This window comes from Lolium rigidum, chromosome 5, assembly GCF_022539505.1.
Source record: "Lolium rigidum isolate FL_2022 chromosome 5, APGP_CSIRO_Lrig_0.1, whole genome shotgun sequence".
Lineage (NCBI taxonomy): Eukaryota > Viridiplantae > Streptophyta > Magnoliopsida > Poales > Poaceae > Lolium > Lolium rigidum.
Window position 1 is genome coordinate 236,939,255 of NC_061512.1, and position 7,606 is coordinate 236,946,860.

The window sequence follows — 7,606 nt, forward strand, 5'->3', positions numbered from 1 at the left end:
AATTTGTTGGAGCGAATTCAGCTAGTTCAGCGTGAAGAGGAGAGCCGCTGCCCGCCTGCCGGGCGGGTCGATATCATTTCCTCCCGTCGGAGTTGGAGGGTGGCCTTTTTTCATAAGCGTGGCGACGGCGTGGTGCCGAGTTCTGTTCTAGAACCAGACCACCACTACCACCCCGCCGCCGGCCGCCGCCGGCCGCCGCCAACAATGGGGCGGAAGACTGGGAAGAAGAAAGGCGGAAGCAAGCCCAAAACCAAAACTTCATCCTCCTCTAGCTTGCTCAACTCGGTCTCGGTCGCGCCGCCACCCTCGGTGGAGCCGGAGGCGGCAGCGGCCGACGTCCTCCTCACCGTGGATGTCCTCCGCAACATCCTCCGCCGTCTCTCCCTCGCCGACCTCCTCCGCGCTGCCCTCGCCTGCCACCGCTGGCGCCGCGTCGCCGCCCGCTGCCTCCCCCGCGCGCCTCCCCTCCTCGGCTACTTCTTCCACCCCGTCAAAACTCCTCCGCCGCTGCCCATCCGACCAACCGAACGCATCCGCTACGACGCCGTGTTCGCCCCCCTCGACAACGCCTCCTCCCCGCGCCTCTCCCTCGACTTCGCGCCGGACGCCTCCCGCTTCGATCTCCACGACTGCCACCGCGGCCTCGTGCTCCTCGAGCCGGCCGACGAGGTCCCCAAGTCCATCCACCCGCGCCTCCTCGTCCTCGACCCGGCCACCCGCCGCCGCCGCGCGACACGGTGCCCGACGACCACCGCTGGCGCCGCTCCAGGCACTACGTCGGCTCCGCGCTCCTCTCCCGCGCGCACCCCAGCAGGCTCTGCTTCGAGGCCGTCTGCTTCGCCATCGACGACGGGCACCCGCGCGCCTGGGTCGCGTCCGTCGACGACGGCGACTGCCGCTGGCGCGCGCTCCCGCGGGACGAGGACGTCCTGGTCGAATTCGACCCCAAGTGGTTCGAGGGCCGCTGCGTGCACGCCGCCGGGAAGTTGTACTGGCACATCTGCAACTCGGCTCGCCTGATCGCGCTGGACCCCGCCACGCTGCGATTCTCGTACCTGCCGGCGCCGGCGGACCTGCCGGGTAACTACAGCTGCTACCGCATCGGAGAGACGCCTGAAGGGCGGCTCTGCGTTGTGACCGTGGAGGAGCAGGTGATGCGGCTCTGGCTGCGCGACAGCAACAACGGGTGGCTTCTGGAGACGGAGATGAATCTTCGCAGGGTGTACGACACGGTGCCGGGCCTGCCCAAGGACATGGGTGCCAGGGTAGCCAACATTTGGGTCACCGACATCGACGCGGGGAACAAGAGGAAGCTGTTCATCCAGATGCTGGGACACGGCCGCTACTCCTTCGATCCGACCACCCGCAAGCTGGAGCGCCTGGTGACGAAAAGCGGCAAGGAGTATGGGGATCCAATCTACGCCTACTTCCTGGCATGGCCGCCTGCCTTCCTTGCCCAGTCGTAATGGCTTGACGGCTTTCAGTAATCTGTAAGATCTTCCTTGCCTCTTCGTGCCATTTCTTTGTTCAGTCATGTTGCTCAGATCAATTTTTTCTCTATGTGCTTGAGTCAACTAGTACTACTCTGTTGCATGATGAATATGTGCTTTAGCTTTACCTGGCTAATAGTGTCGAGGAATAGCAAGCGTATCCATTATTTGTAAAATCTGCAATGTTCTAGATTTCTTCCAATATGGTTTTGCACAGCGGCAAGTGAAACGTTATTATTCCAAAGTACAAGCTTGTTTTAATAGGCCTTTCTCATTTTCTGGTTGGTTAGAAATACCAAATTATGTTGGCGGTAGAACAGCTAGTAATCCCTTGAAATATGGTAACAGCTAATAATACCTTGAAATATGGTCCTTCAAGTGACTTTGGTACTAGCACACTGTTATTTAGCACACGGGAAGTAAAGTTCTTACTGTATTAAGTTTAGCGCACATTCCCTTTGTTCTTGGTTTATGTTGAAGGTAAATGTTATCATTAGATTTCTACGAATTCACTTCGTCGGCTGTATTTCGTTGCAAGTTTGCAACTGGACTATCTTAGCTTGTGCGCTTCCGGATACTATATCTCAGCACAAATGCTCCAATGGCGACTCTAGCATTGTTGCAATTTTTATGTTAGCTATCAGGGTCTTGACATTTATGTTGTACATTAGTAGCATATTAGTAATGTAGGGACATGAGGTTCATATGCATGAGATCTGCACAATGGTATACGTAGCGGTTATATTGATCAGTATTTTATGGTTTCAACATGAATATTAGCCCTAACTTTAGTGAACTATACATATGCTTGCGTTTTGTTATTTTGCCATGAGAACTGGGGGCATATAGATATAACATATAAAATCCATGTGAAGCATGCATTGATCTTAATTTGTTTGAAGAAAACAAATCTTTTCACTTGTCATGGTTTAACTACTAGAATGAAGATACAAATATTGATTGTTGTGTGTTATGCAATGTGACCAAGAATAGATTTGCAGTAAAAAATAACTTAAAATAATCATGAGCCACTCCATCTAAAATTGACCTTCATGTTCTTTTCTTTTCTTTTCTTTTCTTTGTTTTGTTTGGCCTTCTTTGGTTGTCGGATGGGTGAATGTCTTTATAATTTCACTCTACGATCTGTAGTGGGACAGCCAGTGTGCCCTTTGCATTCCCTTACTTTATACTCCCTCCGGTCGTAATAAATCGACGCGAGCTATGCATAGTGAATGACCTACATATGTACGTTTGTCACGTCGATTAAAGGTGACCAGAGAGAGTAGTTGACAAAGATGTAAATGTGTTTTTGGGATTCATTTGTGATTTCGGCCATTAGAAGACCAAAGAAATCTCGAAGGGACACTATTGGTGTTCATATGATTATTTTTGTGTTATTCCACGCACCTTGTTAATTACTGCTTAACTGCTTAAGTACCCTGTAATGTTTCATTGAATAAAGTTATTAGATGCTGCCAGGTTGAAAGAAACAAGTTCAGCTGAATTTAACTACTCCCCCCGTCCCACCAAAAGTGTCTTAACTTTGTCAAAATTTGAATGTATCTAAACACTATCTAGTAGGTAGGTACATCCAAATTTTAACAAAGTTAAGACACTTTTGGTGGAACTGAGGGAGTACTTTGTTTGGGGACTTGGCATTTACCTACTCATAGTTCTCACTATTTCTTGGAATTTCAACAAGTAATTAAGTTTTTTCCTTAAAAGAAACAAATACGGCTGAATTTGTATAATCTTGCTCTTTCAAGAAAATTAGTGTTTTTTTGAAAGAGTGGATATCGGCGGCAGTATCTTGTTCTAATCATCATGCACCTACTGGGGTTGTTTAATGTTCTGCCTACCAAGTTCTTGAACAATAGCTCTTCTTATTTGCTGAAAAAATTGTAAAAAATTGAATCACTAGCTGATGTTTCTGTCATTCCTTCGATTCAGGGTGATGAGACGAAGTACCAGCTGATCTTTGGTTTGAAGTCAGCTCACATCCTTTCATTTCTGGTCACTGCTCCGATCTCCTTTTCGTTCAGCACAGAGGGACGCTCTGCCTACCTTATCATGTACTAGCTGTTTAAGCAATGCTGAAGCTGTTATATCTAAGCATCCTTAGGATTGTATGATGTTCTCAAGACAGAGATAAACAAGTTGTGCTGGTGCTTCATGGATTTGTTCGCCGCGAGAGTAACACTTATCGTATTCTGACTACTCATTCGAATCTAGTGGTTCATAGTTTGTGTGTCCTGTGATGCATGGTAGCTTGAATTTGTATGTGCAGCAGCGGTAGCTACCTGCCTGCTGCCTTGAATCTGCCTAGTGGAGCCACTGTCTAAACTTCATCGCATTTGCATTGTGTTCTGCAGATAGTAGTACTAATACTTTATATAAGCGAAAGATGAAGCAGTACTCGGTAGCTGGCAATTTGAAAATTACGAACCGCTTGGACACGAACAAGAGCTCGAAATGAACACTTGAGATTGAAACCTCGCAGAGTCGCAGTAGCAGGAAACATGTTCTTTACCTTTGAAAAGCCAAAACCTTCGTAGTAACTGCGACGTGGGCAAGCCAAGCATGGAAACAAGAAAGTCTTTGTAAAAGAACTTAGTGAAGCCAGAAAGGCAGTTTCCCGTTTCGTGTAAGTGTAGCTCGGTTACATAGCATCAGCCATTCTGATAGCCAGACATGGCAAAAACAAAGACTTTCTTGTTTTCATGCTACAGGAGTCGGGACTGGAGACAGGAGGCACCAAGCAGGCAAGTAAGCTCTGCGTTGCTGAGATAAGATATGGTTAAGGCAGATTCTTGACATTGCCTCACTTAAAAAGTCAGGTCAGCATACTGTAGCCCGTAGTTCTTCAACTGATGAAACGTCGTCTTTCTTTACCATGTGTGACGGTGTGCGTATCACCGTTTACACATGCATAAGCGCTCGCTGAACATTGAAATATCTTTCGTCAACACACTGTAACTGAAGCACATCTTCATTCAGTTTGGCTAAAAAGAATGACAGAAACATGCTCCTGTGCCTTGGGGATGAAAGCAGGTGTGCTCTAGTTCGGACGGCGATGTGTATTCAGGACGTTGATGTGTATTCAAGACTTTGATGTGTATTGAAGACAAGGAAATATACTAAAAGATGGTGTGTATTGAGGACGAAACAGTATACATAAAGTCTGGTATGGGCTGAATCTTAGTAAGGGCAATGCAGATTGAATCCTTGATGGATGGTCCAGTAAGGACAATGTACATTGATAACCTTCTTTTAGGCATACACATCATCTAGAGATGACAACACAAACAAGACATGCAATGAGCTATCTCTTAAATGCCCTGTAACATTTAGCAGGACTGGAGCAAACTAGCGTTGAGCTGTACACATCAAATAAAACATGCAAAATTACGACACTGAATACCAACGTTTAGTAGGTCTGAGCAAAATAAGCACCATCACACAGAACACAAATTATCATCATAACAAGCCAGGAAAGAAGAACAAGACAGTTTAATGGGCTATCTGGCAGAATGCTAAAGTGGTGTTCTTGTTTTTGCCACAAAAAGGCCTAAGCTCGTGTTCCTGTGAGCCATCGATCATGGTTCGCCGAATATGAGGATATTTTGAGTTTCAAACGGTATCAGGATTGTCTAGTGAACCAAATGGCAGCACACAACCAGCCTTTTTAAGAATTTCGCTCATGTCGCGCAAATTGTACATTAGATAACATAGCACACAGTAGAGACTCCATATTATCACTGCCTCATGCATAACAATGTACGTAGAGCTTCCCACGAGCTGACTTTGAACAAAAAAGTTTCAATGTCTCTGAAGTCACCAATCAGTAGTCACCTCCCTAGATCATAGGAATAGCAGAACTATCAGCAAACTTTTCGGTGAGACAACACATAGATAATTACAAAGAGGAACACGCTAATGGAAATAGTGTAATTAAAACCTAAAAGATCAAGCACATATATGTGGTTTTCAAAGTTCAACGCCCCTAAAAAATATTGGCAGCAACAACAGACTCAACTCAAAGATCATGTAACTATCCGGCAACAAAACATTCAGCTTCAAGACATACACGTCTCTGGATTTTCTCCAGCATTTGAAAACCTTTTACAATGGTAGCAACAGCAAATAATTCATATTGAGATGCACAAAGATTCGCCACAACGAGCCATGCACACTGCAAGTCCTAATAAAATGATACTTGAATGTGACTAGTGTAAATTTCACCCCTCCAGCAAAGATTTGACATAAAGCATTGTTCTATTCAGAACGAATGAAGTATGGCAATTCTAAATTGTAAAGCCTAAGAAAAGATGATCGTTTACCATCTATATGTTCAGATATGTAGAAACATTACTTGGAATTGTACCCTGAAAGACAAAATACAACCAATTTTATTGGAAACATGGTTGCTTGGTAAATACCCTGTCCAAGAATAAGCATTCCAGCCACAAATAAAAATTTCATTATGCAAAAATATTTTTCATCACGACCAGAATCTTGTCGAAATAAACTAGTAATCACAAACGATGACAAAGTGCTTGTCAAACATTCAAAACTCAAGGTGGTGTACAATTTCTTACGATCTTAACAAACAATTTTGATAAACTAGCTAGTTGAGGGCTACCAAACGTGAACATGATTCATGTGGAGGATAAAAAACTGATTAGATGCACCATGCACTAGCGTGATGTAATAATGTGATGGATGATTGCCTGAATCTTTGAGGACACTTGACACTGTGACAAGAAACAAGACAGTGAGGCAGCAATAACACGAACAAAAAAATGTGATAATTTTTCTAGTTTACCCTACTGTCAAACAAACTCACTCAAACTTCTCAAAAAAAGTCAAACTCTTAGTCAAACCATGTTAGAAACTACAGTTTTCAGGGTCCAATACTTGAAATCAGATACTTCAAGGAACCCCTACATTGTCATGATCAAAACAGAAATCCCATAAAAAGATCTTCATTGTTTGAAAAAAGGTGGACATTGCGCACTAATTTATTTCAGCCTCTAAAACTTGAGACCATATGCAATTATGCAGGCACCACCGTCATCCAAAAAATAGAGAAAAAAGTCATTGCAACTTCCGTGGACTGCTCCAAGACAGAAAAAACATGTTTCGATTTATGCCATGAATTATACCACTCATGAAGATGGGTATTTTTTTTGCATTATCAAATCAATGAGTAAGGACACTGACAAAAAAAAGGCTAAAACAATATGTTGTATGTTACCATATTCAGCCAGCTTTCTTATGGAAAATTTGGCAAAGACAAACTACTTCTGGAAAGGCCATTGCAATTATTCAAGTACACTGACGTAACAAACTCCAACATAGTTCAGTTTTGCATTTGGGTGTACAAATGTATTTCCCATCGCAATATGGTGAATATATTGCAGACATGCTGCATAACATGTTAGTATGTCACACAATTATGCAAAACTATCACAGGGAAAGGTATAGTCTCTTTTTTTATGAACAGAAAGTTACATGCTTTAGCCATGCAGCAGAGGCATTTCATAGGTAGTTGCACAAATGGTGTATAATCTTCCTGACACCCGTAATCTATCTATACGATAAAAAAAATACAGGGTACATAGTTCAGTTTCAAGAAGGAAGCCAACCCACTCATCCACGAACTCAGAGGTGTCCAAGAAAAAGATTAAGAATGATAAGGAAAAAACTTCATATATCCCCAGATAGTGTTTACACCTAGGGCTGAAAATTAGCTAACAATTGATGGTTTTTGTTCAAGAAAGAGATTTAACATCCTAGCCTATATACTTTATTAACCATCTATACTTATTAGTAGACACTGTCGCTGCTAATATAAAAGAAAAAGGAAGGTCCAATCCTACTCAGATTAGCAGTTAGAATCTGATGTTCTATTCCTCGCCACTGTTTTGATACTTTTGGATCTCGGCCATAACCTGACACCTTATCCAATGAACATATATCATAAAATAAGGGTCCAAAACTTATAAAATGGGCAATCTACGTGATTTTTCATTCAATAGGGTAATTAGTGTCACAAATGCCAAAATAGAGGGTGAAAAGTGGAATTCTCTCAAAAGAAAAAGGAAGGTCCAATC

General features: G+C 43.6%; 1 pseudogene; it reads left to right on the forward strand.

Moving 5' to 3' along the window:
• The first annotated feature begins 204 nt into the window (after positions 1–204).
• On the forward strand, positions 205–1,466 carry LOC124653364 (annotated as a pseudogene).
• The last annotated feature ends 6,140 nt before the right edge of the window (positions 1,467–7,606 follow it).